Here is a 16089-nt window from a genome sequence, read left to right on the forward strand (position 1 = left end):
CCCCAGCATCCTTGTAGACCCCCTTCAGATACTGGAAGGCTGCTATGAGGTCTCCACACAGCCTTCTCTTCTCCAGGCTGAACAGCCCCAACTTTCTCAGCCTATCTTCATACGGGAGGTGCTCCAGTCCCCTGATCATCCTCATGGCCCTCCTCTGGACTTGTTCCAACAGTTCCATGTCCTTTTTATGTTGAGGACACCAGAACTGCACACAATACTCCAAGTGAGGTCTCACGAAAGCAGAGTAGAGGGGCAGGATACGGTTGGCTTTCTGGGCTGTGAGCGCACACTGAAACTGCCTCACGTTCATTTTTTCATCAACCAACACCCCCAAGTCCTTCTCTGCAGGGCTGCTCTGAATCTCTTCTCTGCCCAACCTGTAGCTGTGCCTGGGATTGCTCCGACTCAGGTGTAGGACCTTGCACTTGGCATGGTTAAACTTCATCAGGTTGGCATCAGCCCACCTCACAAGCGTGTCGAGGTCCCTCTGGATGGCATCCCTTCCCTCCAGCGTACCAACCGAACCACACAGCTTGGTGTCATCGGCAAACTTGCTGAGGGCGCACTCAATCCCACTGTCCATGTCACCGACAAAGATGTTGAACAAGACCGGTCCCAACACCGATCCCTGAGGGACACCACTCCCTACTGGTCTCCAGCTGGAAATCGAGCCCTTGACCACAACTCTTTGCGTGTGGCCATCCAGCCAGTTCTTTATCCACCGAGTGGTCCACCTATCAAATTGATGTCTCTCCAATTTAGAGATAAGGATGCCATGTGGGACAGTGTCGAAGGCTTTGCACAAGTCCAGGTAGATGATGTCAGCTGCTCTGCCCCTGTCCATCAGTTCCGTAGCCCCAATCATAGAAGGCCACCAAATTGGTCAGGCAGGATTTCCCCTTAGTGAAGCCATGCTGGCTGTCACCAACCACCTCCTTGTTTTGCATGTGCCTTAGCATGCCTCCCAGGAGAATCTGCTCCAAGATTTTGCCAGGCACAGAGGTGAGACTGACTGGTCTGTAATTCCCCGGGTCATCCATTTTCCCCTTCTTGAAAATGGGGGTTATATTTCCCTTTTTCCAGTCATCGGGAACTTCACCTGACTGCCATGATTTTTCAAATATGATTGCCAGTGGCTTAGCAACTTCATTCGCCAGCTCCTTCAGGATCCACAGGGGGATGTTGTTAGGAGTCTATACAAGAGGACTGTATGTAATCCCATGTGCAGAAGAAGCGTGTTTGCCCTTGAAGAAAATCAGAGCTCAAAGAACAGTTAAAGCAGTTGGAGCAAATGTCACCATCATCTGCTCCCTGGATGAAGCTTGTCTATCCATCAGGAGTCAGGGCAGCCATCTGGCTTGACAGGCTGAAACTGGGAGTGGAATGGTACTACAGAAGGTGAGGAGCAACGACTTGGCCTAGTAGTTGCCTCACCAAAATCCAAAGAAAAGAATTGGTGTTACTTTTGAGAGAATAATCATACATGTTATTCTGTTTACCTCTCTGCTGCTCTTCTCCCTGTCAACAGAAAGCTGTTTAAGTCAACAGATGCATGTCTGAGGCAGAAAAAAATATATTTTGACCACAAAGGAATTTAGATTCATTTTCTTAGGCTCAAGCCACCATTTATGTATTAATCCTGAAAGAATCAGACCCTGTTGCTGTCAGTCAAGCTCTCTTTCGAAGTGCCATACAAATACATATTGGTAACATTTCTGAAACAAAAACTGGTTTAGCCACATATTATAGCCACAAGTTCACCCAGAATGCAGGAGCACTAGTAAACTTTGATAAAATTCAAACCTTGTTTTACTATCTACCATGTCTCTAAAAAAAACCAAAACCTGTGAATTAGAGAGCTAACAAAGTCTAAGTTCTTCTGGGGTCGCAGTGCATAATGTTGAAGAATTCATATGTTTTCTGAGTCTGTTCCCAAGTGGGTAATTTAGTTTCTCACCTTTTAAAGACAAAACTACACAAGGGAAATAGCAGCATGCCTGAACAGGTTCCTAGCCATCCCTTGGAGCTACTTGAATTTTGGGAGTTCCCAAGACAGCATATTAACAATGATTTTACTCCTTTTTCTATGGAATGTCTTAATTAAGAGACATCCACTTCTGTAGCTGTATTTATATGCAGTTTCTAAAAACTTTGGCTAGAAGGTGGCTGTGGTTATGCAACTAAATCTAAAAATTCTTCCTGTATGGAACTGTCAGTCTCAACATCACTAAAATATTAAAATGCTATGTGTCTGTCAGAAAACTCACAATAGTAAAAAGAAATATTAGAATTCAGTGAAGAAGATGTGATTATCTACTTTATTAATCTTTGGTTAGAGGTAAACCCTGGTTTTCAGACTGATAGCTTCCTTAACAGACATACAGTGCTTGATGTTAATATGTTAACATTCAATACCTGCAAACAAGTAATGCCTTCAGTATCGCAATACTTTCACGTATGTAAGGAATATGGGAAGATGACAGAAAAGTTTGCCTGTAGAATGTAAACATCAATATAGTAATTTTCACTAGTATAGAAACTTGACTATGAAGCAAGTGAAATCCTACTATTTTATATTATTTAAAATGGTCCAGATATTTTGACAAAGAATAACAACATAGCAAAGAAAAAACAATAGCCGTCTCCAGATATTGTAAGATTCAATGGCTATGTCTATATGATCAGTTATACTAGCTGCCTAGTTCCCAAAATTGCTTTATCACATATCTTATGTCAACTGAGACAGAGAAAGTGAAATGGTTCTTCTCTAATTCACTCCTCTGAAAGATGAGCTGAGGTTCAGAAAGTAAAGAGCATATATCCTTTAAATACCAAACTGTCACTCATTGATGTTTCTAAAGAGGATTTCCCATAATGTAAGAAAGGAAAAAAATAGTCTTCAAAAGCATTCTGTCCTTATGAAAGAGAGGAGTGGTCAAACTGTGACCAAAATTGGCATGCCGAATATGCACTATACCTCTTTCTCCTGTTCTAGGAAAACAGGGATATGAATCTCAAAGCTGATCATAAAATATTTAAGTGAATAATCATGACATTTGTTTTATCTCTGGTACTCAAACGTCTGAACTTGCAGGCTTGTGAACTGATAAAAAGCATCATGATTCGTGAGCTTTTTCTTTTGTTCCTCAGCAAAACTTGAAATCAAAGACTTCTGCTACACCAGTCTTTGTCTATAAGTAATGTTTGACTTCTTCCAACATTCTGGAAATTATGTCTAACATACATGAAGAAATCCTAATGAGTTACTTTCTACAAGCGGGAATTTTTTGAAGGCACTTACCTGAAATGAACCTTGAGTTGCAGAGTAGAGAAATCAAGTGAAACTAGCAACAGCCATATTGAAAACAAATGAAAAGATATTTCTTTTTACTATTTGTATCTAAGGTGGATTTCTAGGAGGAAATGTCCACCAGGATTCATTAAATAATAATAAAAAAAAAATTATTGGGTGCAAGAGATTGGAAAATGAAGTGATTATTCTAGGGAAGTATTACAACATGCTTGGTCTGTTATTATGCTTTATCTGGACACCTGCTATGAGAGGTGGAATACCAGGCTAGAGGAAATTTCCACCTGATTTAACGCATACACTTTTTTGTCTTTGTGTTCTCTTACTCAACACAGCAGCTTAGGAAGCTCCTCTCTTTTCCTGGAAGAGTGATACTTTCTTGTGAGTTTGTTGAACACATTTGAAATGCAGTTCCTGTCTGCTGTAATACAAATTAATGCTGAGATAATAAAATATGTGGAAGCAAGGAAAAATAAAAATACCAAAAGCCCTTGTCATAACGATCAACATATAGTTAGCACAATGGCTGCTGAAAAAGGCAGTAGGAAAGCAAAGATGTGCAACATAATGACGAATTATCTGTCCAGTACCTCAGACGATACAGAATTTCTTGTAATAGCTGATCTTCAGTCCTTTTAGGCTGCAGAGGTCACAACTAATCTAGCCATGACTGTTACAGACAAGCACAGAGAAAATATGTTTCATGTTATTCTTCTACTCTTCTATGTACCAAACACTTTGTATTGCAACTGATCCAAAAATTATTTTATAACTCCATATTTGTGTGACAAAAGTTTGCAAAGAAACATGGAGACAAATCTTATGAGCACTGATTTTTGTCCACATAACAATATACCTATAAACATGATATAAATCCCCATATTTTACAGGGTCAGTTGTCATTTTGAATGGTCACTCTGACAACAGTGTTTTATTTGAAAGAAGAGCAATTGATTTTGACAATCAATCAGGTGCATCAGCACAATCAACTAATCATTAAAGGATCTATATTAATTGGTTATACTACTTAAACTTGATGTTGTGAGGAATGAAATTGGTTCCCTCAGGTAGGAATGACTGTTTCTTTTGTAGGAATAAAGTATCCTGTTCATAACATGAACAGCAAAATAAGAAATAACTTACCTTAAAATGTCTGTGTCCATACACATCTACCCCTCCCACTCCACAGAGCTTCCCCAGAGAATTTTGACAACATTTTTTCCACCAGTGTCTGTTACTTATTATATGTGTCTCTTCCCATGGCATGAAGAGCAAGGTGATGCCAAGTGTCACAAAATTATTGTAATACAGTTGCCAAGTCCCCTAGCCACACAAAAGAAAGTGACTGTAAAGCAAGCATAAGATGTTGGGGATTTTTTTCCCCTGTCTGAGGATCACTTGATACGATTAATGATTATTAGGAAAAAGTTTGGGCTGTACAAGTCACAAAAGCTGCAACGTAATTTGAGCTGATATAATCACGGAACTCTCCTTACTTGGGATCTTCTCGATGCTGCCAACTGCATTTCATAGTTGGTAATTTATGCACCAAGGATCACGCATCTATTCAGCAGATTTCTACAACTGCAAACCTTTTAAGGTACACAGTGCAAAGCGCAGATCCCTGCTTAAACAAGCTCTACATGAGTCAGGGGATTTACATTGTTGATATTACAAGCTGATCTAATAGATTTTGATGGTCTCTGAGCTGAAAAAGGTCTTCCCTTGTATCCACAGCAAATTAAAAAAACCCCATATAGCCCAAAGTTACTGAAAATAACTCTTCATCTGAAAGACAATACATTTTTACACCTGTGGCATGAATTTTTGCTTTATGATGTTTGGAAGGAATTTTAGGAAATGCACACTGATGTAAATAAAGAGACTGACAGTGGGAAACGAAAATGAAGACCCTGTGGCCACTGTAGGAGAGGTTCTGGTTAGAGACCATCTTAAAAACCTAAACGTACACAAGTCCATGGGACCTGACGAAATCCATCCGTGGGTCCTGAAGGAGCTGGTGAATGAAGTTGCTAAGCCACTGGCCATCATATTTGAAAAATCATGGCAGTCAGGTGAAGTTCCCGACGACTGGAAAAAGGGAAATATAACCCCCATTTTCAAGAAGGGGAAAATGGATGACCCGGGGAATTACAGACCAGTCAGTCTCACCTCAGTGCCTGGCAAACTCTTGGAGCAGATTCTCCTGGAAGGCATGCTAAGGCACATGCAAAACAAGGAGGTGGTTGGTGACAGCCAGCATGGCTTCACTAAGGGGAAATCCTGCCTGACCAATTTGGTGGCCTTCTATGATGGGGCTACAGAAGTGATGGACAGGGGCAGAGCAGTTGACGTCATCTACCTGGACTTGTGCAAAGCGTTTGACATTGTCCCACATGACATCCTTGTCTCTAAATTGGAGAGACATCAATTTGATAGGTGGACCACTCGGTGGATAAAGAACTGGCTGGATGGCCACATGCAAAGAGTTGTGGTCAATGGCTCCATGTCCGGCTGGAGACGTGTAATGAGTGGTGTCCGTCAGGGATCGGTGTTGGGACCGGTCTTGTTCAACATCTTTGTCGGTGACATGGACAGTGGGATTGAGTGCGCCCTCAGCAAGTTTGCCGATGACACCAAGCTGTGTGGTTCGGTTGATACACTGGAGGGAAGGGATGCCATCCAGAGGGACCTCGACACGCTTGTGAGGTGGGCTGATGCCAACCTGATGAAGTTTAACCATGCCAAGTGCAAGGTCCTACACCTGAGTCGGAGCAATCCCAGGCACAGCTACAGGTTGGGCAGAGAAGAGATTCAGAGCAGCCCTGCAGAGAAGGACTTGGGGGTGTTGGTTGATGAAAAAATGAACGTGAGGCAGTTTCAGTGTGCGCTCGCAGCCCAGAAAGCCAACCGTATCCTGGGCTGCATCAAAAGGAGCATGACCAGCAATTCGAAGGAAGTGATCCTGCCCCTCTACTCTGCTCTCCTGAGACCTCACTTGGAGTATTGTGTGCAGTTCTGGTGTCCTCAACATAAAAAGGACATGGAACTGTTGGAACAAGTGCAGAGGAGGGCCACGAGGATGATCAGGGGACTGGAGCACCTCCCGTATGAAGACAGGCTGAGAAAGTTGGGGCTGTTCAGCCTGGAGAAGAGAAGGCTGCATGGAGACCTCATAGCAGCCTTCCAGTATATCTGAAGGGGGCCTACAAGGATGCTGGGGATGGACTATTCATCAGGGACTGTAGTGACAGGACAAGGGGTAACAGGTTCAAACTTAAACAGGGGAAGTTTAGATTGGATATAAGGAAGAAATTCTTTCCTGTGAGGGTGGTGAGGCACTGGAATGGGTTGCCCAGGGAGGTTGTGAATGCTCCATCCTTGGCGGTTGTCAAGGCCAGGTTGGATGAGGCCTTGGGTGACATGGTTTAGTGTGGGGTATCCCTGCCCATGGCAGGGGGGTTGGAACTAGATGATCTCAAGCTCCTCTCCAACCCTAACTATTCTATGATCCTATGATTCTATGAAATGAAGGATCATTTGGATAATTTGCTAGAGACCATTTGGAGAAAATTAATTACTCTATCAGTACGAATATGGTGTAAAATATATTCTGACAGATTGCATTTTTCCTGTCTGCAAACAGAAGTAACAATAGCTACAAGTAGCCATTCACTGATAACACAGCACCTGAATGGCAATTATAGTTTTGAAAAAAAATAAGTTTAATTCTGATATGGACTTAAGTGAAGAATTAATATGGGGAATAAACCAGATATGCATTAAATGTTTGGGAGAATATTTATGTAGATGACAAGTTATACAGATAATAAATGCTGCTAAAATAACTGGATATACTGCCATGTAGCTTTGCATGCACCTGTCAGTGTTCTCATTTCTTCTTCACTATCTTGGATGCCATCCTCCCTAACTCAAATGATTCAGCCCTTGTTTTCCTTAAGCGATGTAATTCTTTTGGTAATTCCTATTTTAGGATACTTGAACTAGAAGAACTAGCTGTCTTTCAGAACATAAAGATTAAAGTATCTCTCCTTTGTCTATCAAAATTTTGAAATGTTGTCCTTATGCTGGTAAATAGAAATGTACCTTAATATTGCTCCTTGACAATTAACTAATTTTGTTGTGGATAAGAGAAAAATATATTTTTCTTATTGAAAGAATCAAGAATGTGAGAGCTTTGTCTAGGGCTAAAGTTTTGTCTCTATTTCAATTTTGCGATCAGTCATGACCACAAGTGTTTAGAAAGAGAAAAGCAGTCTTCAAGATCTTTAGAAAGTAGCCAGATATTTTCTGTTTTCATGTTGCAAAACCAGAATTTGGCACTGCTTATACATATTAGGCATGTATACCTTATGTATAGGCAAATTCAAGGGATACGCAGGAGACTGGAAAGTTCTTAAGTCTTGAACCAATATGAGTTCAGTCTCAAGGTCTTGCTAATTCTCTTCCGTAGGTCCTGCAAAAAAAATCTAAAGTTATGCTGGGAAGGACAACTGAAGAATTGGCACTGTGAAAGAAGATAAAGAAAATGAACTGATGAAGGCAGATCTTCATGATGTCTGGTGCCATGATTGTGTTAGGGCTCAGAAGTGATTTGCTGGCAGCAACTTGGATACGTCACTGAAGTAAGTCACAGTCCTTTTCTTTCTTGATATCATGGAACCAGATTGGTATCAAAGCAGTGAACTGGAAGTACAAGCGTGATGCCTTCAGGTAGTATGGGTCACTGACTCCACCAGTGGTGTCATGAGTATAGTTTCAGAAGACACAAGAACAAATTAATGACTCTACAGAAGTGAAAAATAAAAAAGTATTAAAGAAAGCAGAACATAAGCAAAAGTTCAAAGACAAATAGAAATTGAATAAATAACACTGCTGTTGCAGAAAATGTGAATGACAACAGACTATAAAGCAAAAAGGAAGAGGAAGCACATCTTAGATTTGATGCTAACTGTGGAAAAGTGTAACTTTAAGAGATTTTATTACAAGTTAATTGGAAATAGTTGTTATGATACACAGTGCCAGTAAATCAGGGACTTATTGGGAAAGATCTTAAGGTCCTTTCCAACCCTATGATTCTGTGATCTCATCCGATCCATTGGTTCTCAATGTAATGGAAGGAAACATCAATCATTCATAGACCAGAAAAGATAAAAGGAAATTCTTCAGAGCCATGCAATTGGTAGCAAAATGCCTCTATATCACAACAGATGCTTACATTCTTTTGAAAAATGCATTTGCTTTAAAAACCAACATTTATGTTTATTGAGAATAATGTGGAAACAAGAAATATAAACATGTTCCTTCAAAGTGTGTTATATTCTCTAAAACTTTAACAATGAATTTAGATTCATTATTGCAGACTTTTCAATATGGAAAGATTTTATTTCAGGAAAAGTAAAAGCTATTTGTTTGGAGCAAAGTCAATCTATAAATATAAAGGAATGCAATTCGGTATTAAAACATAGATTAAAGTTGATATAAGCATAAAAAAAAGATTTTGAAATTACATAGAATTAAGAACTTCCCCAATCCTACATCCTCCTGTGTACCTTAAGTTTATGTGCTTTGTCTGAAAAGAAGAAAAAGTTTATGATTTCATTATTGGTTTCTGCATAACATAGGTTTAGACTGTTAAACACAAACTTATTTGCCTATTATTGCATCATTAATTTTTCTTCTATATCACCACAGTTTCATTATATATACCTGCCAATATTTTTAGAGCATATTATGAGAGAAAACTTCACTTGCAGTCCTATTCTGCAAAAGATGAAAATGCATGGGATTTTCCATTTTTATATTTATTTATTTCATTATGACCCATTAAAGATTTACAAAGACTCTCCATTTTATTATATATTTGGGAATGGACAATTCTCCATCACTAAGGGAAAAGGCTAATTTCTTACAGTAAGGTCATTAGATACACACTTTCTTTCTGTCATTACGAAGACTAATATTTTTACATTAATGGCACCGTGCAGAGTAGATGAAGCAAATTAATAAATCTTATTCAGATGCTAATGTATAACCAAATGTTCTTTCAATTCTACAGATGTAAAAATTAAGGTGAGAAAGGTATCAAAAAAGTAAAAATAATATTCAACACAATACCTATTATCTGCACATAATTTCCATATAATTGCAGTGCCTCTGAAGTGACAGAAAGGTGCAAATAAAGAGATTCATGGGATAGTTGTGCCAATTTCTTATTAAATCCATTGGAAAATTTAAAATCTTTCATTGCTTCATTAAATGAAATGAGGAAAATATACTGGATTTTACAGAAAAATACATTTTATTTTACCTATTATAAAAATATTTGCATCCAATTCTGGCTTTGCAAATCCATTCATTTTAATCTCCACACAGAGAGATCAGATTTCTGACTTTGCATCCAGAAGTTTTATCATCCTTTGAAGAATTAATAACACCAAGTAATATTTAGATGGTAATCAGTATTGATATTTTGTCCTAAATTAATGTCCTACATGAAAATTTTTAGAAATATATTTTGCCTAATCTCAGTTACGTGCTTTGTTCCATTGACAAGCCATTTGGCTTCAAGGAACTTTGCCATACTGATAACACACGACTGACACTCAGTGGTCATCTTGACTGAAATTTTTTTGCCCACTGCATTTTCTATAGTCATGTCCATTCAAGCATCCATAATAAAAGTTCAGTTTCTAGATTTTTGTTTATAACATTCTCCTAAGATCTGCTGTATGGGTATATAGTTTAATCCCAGACATTGTTTCTCATAGGATCCCGAAATCCAGTAGCTGATGTTGGAGAGCTGTTGACCTATTTACTTTGAGTATTTCTATAGGCAATATTGAGATAATTAAGAAGATGAGACCTAATTTGTTTGCCTTTTAAAGCACTTAGTGAAATATATATGTAACGAACAAATATCCTTAAAAGATTCTTTTTTAATCTTTTTTTTTTGTTGAAGAAATCCTCACTTTCATTTCAAGAGGTAGCAGAAAAAGATCTGCTCTCCTTATCTTTTTTTTTTCCAGATTTTTCAAATAACAGAGAATGCATCTACACTCCTCTCTACTCCAATTAGAATAAACTGGCTTAAAATTTTGAAAAAGGCAGTTTGGAAAACCTTTACTGAATAAAACTAAACATATAACGAAAAATTTAAGAAAAGGGGGGCTTTGGGTTTTTTTTGTTTGTTTGTTTTTAATGGACAGTTTCAAAAGTAATTACTTTTTTGTGCAAATTCTATCACCTTTTCCAATAGAAATCAGAATCAGAAGTGTCAATATGAATCAGAAGTGTCCTGTGCCCTTAAATATTAAGGAAATCGAATTTTAAACATACAGTATATTCTGACCACAACATAGCAGAATACCAGAACTTCAGTTATTCAGTTAGAATAGGTCTGTGTTCTAGGTAAAATATATCACTAACAGCATAGTTCAGCTTCCTTTCAATGCAACATTGTGGTTGTCAGTACAATGATGTTTGTACCTCAGGCTTTCTCTACCATATTGAAATCTTGATAACTGAAAACCTGAAAGATTACCTTATTCTTATGTCCCTATCCTACAGAGTCCTTGGAAGAATTTCCTTGTTTATGAAACAAAGAGATTGTGAGTTTTCCTTTCAGTTCTCCTTTTTAAGTGAAATTGAAGATCTGCCCTTTTGTGCAAACCTTCACTGTCTAACACCTACAACATAAATGTAATGATGGCCCAAATATATAAATAGCAGAAATGATGCATACACACAAATCAGATCAGCTGCAACAAGAGGTTCCAAGTGACAACAAACAAAACATGAGATGGTTGGGAATCCAAAATGAAGAATCCAGCAGGTTTTGAGTCAATTTGCTGCATGCTGGAGACTCTGCTGGCCTTCAGGGTAAGAATTCCAAGGCCAGTGCAGAGGGTTAACTTCTAGAAACAAACTGAAGAGGTGAAAAGGAGCTCAATGTCCTTAAAAGTGTCTGCACAGGCAGAGAATGTTAAAGGAAGGTATCAAGGATTTCCCCACTTGGTGACCTCAACCTACAGCAGAACATGGTTAAGCTTCATGAGAAGTAATCTTCCAAAACACTTTTCTCATTGGCAACTGCATGTAAACACAACATTTATTGGAAAAAAAAAGAGCCAATACCAACATTAGAGAGCAAACAATAGAACACAGAAGACTGTAACAACTTCTGCTGGATGTTCACTGTATAGCATGTGTCACCACTTAAACGAAGCCTCGGAGAAGCCAAACTTCAAATCATAAATGGTCTCATAAAACCTAGTGCAGTAACTGTTTATGATGAAAATATAATAATAGTTTATGTAAATTGCAACAGTTTATGCGAACCATTCACATGGGATTGTTAAAGAATTAATAGTGAGGCTTCTTTATTAAACACTTATTTTAAAAAACTGGTAATGCTTAGAAAAGAAATATACTTTCCTGCATAATGGTAGAGGTATATTATTTGGAACTTTTCAAATAGAATATTTTATGGTATCTCCTGTAAACAAACATGGACAACTATGGCAAATACTTTAAACTGAGTGTAGCTATTAGGATTTCACAGAATCCTGCCAGCTCAGCAGATGTGTGAAATCTGACATTTTCTGCATAAAATAAGAAACACAGGTATTTAATATATCTTCTGAGCAAGTAACTATAACATGCACACAGACACATGGTCTTTTTATGTTTTTATCCACATGCTTGTTTCACCACACAGTGATTCAGAAGGTATTTAATTAATGAGATGTATTTTATTATTGTTTATATAGATAATGTATGTTATAATTTTAAATATATTTATAATATAGAAAGCACTCATATAATAAATAGCCTGTTCAAACTAATTGTCGTTTAGTTTGGGATACATTTAGATGTAGTAATGATATGAAAGTAATTCTAAAGAAAGCTAGATTTTTCTGATACCAAAATCTCTGCTTTTCTACAGTTCTTTCGGTTTTTAGCACTGCTCATTCTTTTCAGAACTGCCATTTTCTATAGCAATGGTACAGTAGTTGTACTTGTTCTACACAGAAATGATAACTCAGTCCAATTTGTTCATTCTTGCAGTTCAAATGTAGTTAACACAACTGAAGTCACAAGCATGGCAACTAAGAAAGAAACTACATCTTTGTATTTTGGATAAGCCAAAACTGAGTTTTAAGAATGTCAGTCTAAAAGCACAAAACAGCATGTTCTATATATAATCTCACAACCAAAATCAAGATAAAAACCAAGGCAACTATCAGCAAATAAAGCTTTTTGAGAAATACCTTCTAAATGTACTTTACCCGTTGTCTGTGTACGGATGCACCATCAATTATGACTAAAGAAGTTCTGTCTCTCACTATCACAAGTACATGGCCAGCACAGGGGCAAAGCAGAGGGAGCTGCACACAACGCTATTTCCCCCTCTACTACAGAATCCCAACATAAAAAAAAAAAAAAAAAAAAAAAGCAGATTGTTCAAGGATAGGAAAGGAAGGATACAAGGATGAGAATAATTTATATGTGGATTACAAAACCCGAAGAACTTCAGTGATCAGATAGTGGCACCTTTTTCTATCTTTGAGTGATGAAGGTATTCGTAATGTGAATGCTCCAAGCAGTAAGTTACCATATCCACAATCATCACAGGAGCAGTTGCTGAGTTCTTGAAGCAAATAGAATCACTCTATCACATGCTGCATTAGCTTTGAGTCTTCCTCAGTATTACTGCAGTGGTTGATAAGAATATAGATAAAGCTTCAGGAGACATTAAGAATGGAGGCATTTTTTAGCAAAGCCACTGATACAGCTTCAGCTCTGATGGGTGTATTCCAGTGACAGCACAAGGCTGTATTTGCATGGTTTCACAAGACACCCTGAAATATTTCATACTGTCATGCAGAGAAGGCCATGTCCACACCAGCAATTAATATGAACCATTTCGCTCACCATCTTAAGAATTTAGTTTTCCTAGTGCAAAAGTAAAGAATTCCCTGGATGTCAAAGTGGAAAACACAGTTTACAGGTATGACATATAGAAAATTAAACAGAAATAATGACTTTGTGAATAAAATGAAAGTCAGGAACCAAGAAAAAAGAGTAGGACAGCTGCTTCCTATGTGGAAAGAACGTAATCTGTGAGAGATGAGTCTAAACGGTCTAAGTGTTTATCCCCTCCTTCCTTATCAGGGAACTGTCACACATGACTCTACTTCAGCAGGAGCTAGACTTTGCTGACTTTGGAAGAACTATATCATCTATATGCTAGGGAGAAAAGATTTTACTGCCATTTTCTCTAGTACTGAAATAAAAATGAGGAGACCTATACATACTGTACCTAAGTATGAATGCTTTCATCTGTGGGTTCAAGCTCAAAATCCTCATGTTAGTCTCAGTCCCCTCACCTATCAAAACAGAACCCTTTTTTTGTCCCTCAATCTAGATAGTTGAAACAATCTCTGTTTCTCAGTGGATCAGGACCAGAGCAAGATCCATTTCTTTGGCATCTTTACAAACCCAATAACCTTTACCAAGATGGTGAACCACCCAGTTGCTCCTTTGGACATTAGGTGCTCCTGTTCTCTCTGGAAAAAAGCCTGATCATCAAAATATTAGATTGCTCAGTACTAGAGTGCAGTTCTTTCAAAGTCTGTTTTTAATGGTGAATAGTCAAAATCTCATGCCACCTCCTTCCCACAAGTAAGAGAGGAAGTCTCAGTACAGTACATTATCTGTAATAACTGGAGGGTAATAGATTTCTGATACTGGACTATTTAACAACTGATGCAGGAGGATACAGGCATTGAACATCTTAGATGCTTATAGAATGACAATTATTACCAGAGTTGAAACAGGGTATGATGCACTTCATATAATACACATCTAAGGAGTCACTATTTGGTAGCCATGACAGGTAAGGAGGTCAAGCAAGATAAAATGTGAAAAAAAAGGAAACTTGGACATTAAATTAAAACTTTTCCCTCTGTTACAACAGGACACTATATTTTTTCATATTCAGAACAATTCTTACAATTTTGAACACTAATATCTGAAATACAATGTATTTGGCATCATACTTCACATGATAACTCTGTAGAGACTGTATAAACAGCCAAAGAAAAGTGCTAAAACATCTAAAGGATAAACTGAATTTCTTATGGCTGTTGTCTGAAGACAATACTTTTAGACACATGGGTGACTATGTGCTTATCTTAGAGAACATAATTTATACTGTTTGCTTTTACTATGCAAATATATAAGAAAAATGTTCTATGTTCACATCATATCAAAACAATGACATAGCAAAAATTTAATAACAAAATTATAACCTAACTAGTTGTTCATTATGTTTAGTACAGCTAAGGAGTTGTTTAATGGCTTATTCCTCACATGTCATTCCAAGTCCACTAATTTATTCTTGTGCTATGTACACTACCTAATGAAGATGTTATACTCAGCTTTTCTATTTTCAAACTCTTTCATATTCTATTTTATTCACTGAAAATACACCCATCTGTTTTGCTCTGCATTTCAGTGGGATCATTTCAGTTCATTTTGTGTGAACTTCAGAGAAAAGACAGCAATTATTTGTATTTCACAGAGTATATTGTCTTTGCAAATCTATACACTTGGGGGATGGTTACATGTCTGTAACTTATGAGGAACATTTTATGCACAGTATTATTTAGCATGGTATCATTCAATAGCACTTGAGGAACAGAGATACATTTGAGTGAAGAGAGTAGGAGTGAGTAGGAAAGTCTAAAAGCCATATTTACTCACACACTACTACAGGCAAATAACATTCTTGCCTCCCAAAACCTCCTGATTTTGAAAGACCGACTAGTATTAAAAATGTTCTGCAAGACAGTAGCGTAACACTTTATGCTGGATTTATTTACAGGTTTTTCCATGTGTATGTGTCATAACCGCAACATTTTTTCTGCATTACCAATAAACTGAAGATTTTGGTGTTAAGACCTCTGCAACAAGTATTATTTTTCAATTCCATTTTTAAAACAGGAATCAAAACACAATCCGATTAATTTTTAAATATTAAGTACAGTTGAGGACATAACTTGCATATCTTAAGTGCCTGTCCAGTGCCTTAATCATAAACTAGACTGACAGAGGGCCCATATTGACATGGATCACAATGAAGGAGCTATATCTAAGCACTTAATTCACATTGGATTTTAGAAGAGACACAAGTGAATGTGGTATTTCCTTTCGTCTGTAAGCAGGTCCAACATGCCATATTTTGCATTGCATCATTTCTTCCCCTTAAGAAAAGTCTCACATTAGTAAACTGAGACCTGGGAATCTGTACTCTGCATGATTTGGAGCTAAAAATTTATGGTACAGACAACTGAAATAGCTAATTCAACAGAAGCAGAATACTGTTTTTCACCTATTTTTTTGTTCATGCCTCATCATGATCGGCCACACATAATTATGCCAGTTACTAATTTAGATTGGTTAGCCTCTATAGGTGCCTATTATGTAAATTGAAACACGCCATAGAAAACAACTTTAATATAGAGCTTCTCATTCTACACTGATAATAAGAAGAAATGCAATGAGAATAATTAAGTAAACCTAATCTTTTCTAGCCCTCAGCCAAAAGTGTAAGAAATATCATGTCTTTCTCACAGAAGGCCTTATAGTTATACAAATGTTCCACCATTCTTGTCTTATGCATCTCCTCGCTTGTGGCATTTAACTAACCCTGTTCACCCAGCAGATTTAAAAAAAAAGGAAAAATATCTTTT

General features: G+C 37.5%; 1 protein-coding gene across 1 annotated transcript in view; it reads right to left on the minus strand.

The window, feature by feature from the left end:
- CCDC178 (coiled-coil domain containing 178) overlaps positions 1-16089 on the minus strand; it is a gene marked incomplete at both ends in the record, with an annotated part of 158756 nt that overhangs the window by 60840 nt on the left and 81827 nt on the right.

The sequence above is a fragment of the Psittacula echo genome (genome assembly GCF_963264785.1).
Source record: "Psittacula echo genome assembly, chromosome: 2".
NCBI lineage: Eukaryota > Metazoa > Chordata > Aves > Psittaciformes > Psittacidae > Psittacula > Psittacula echo.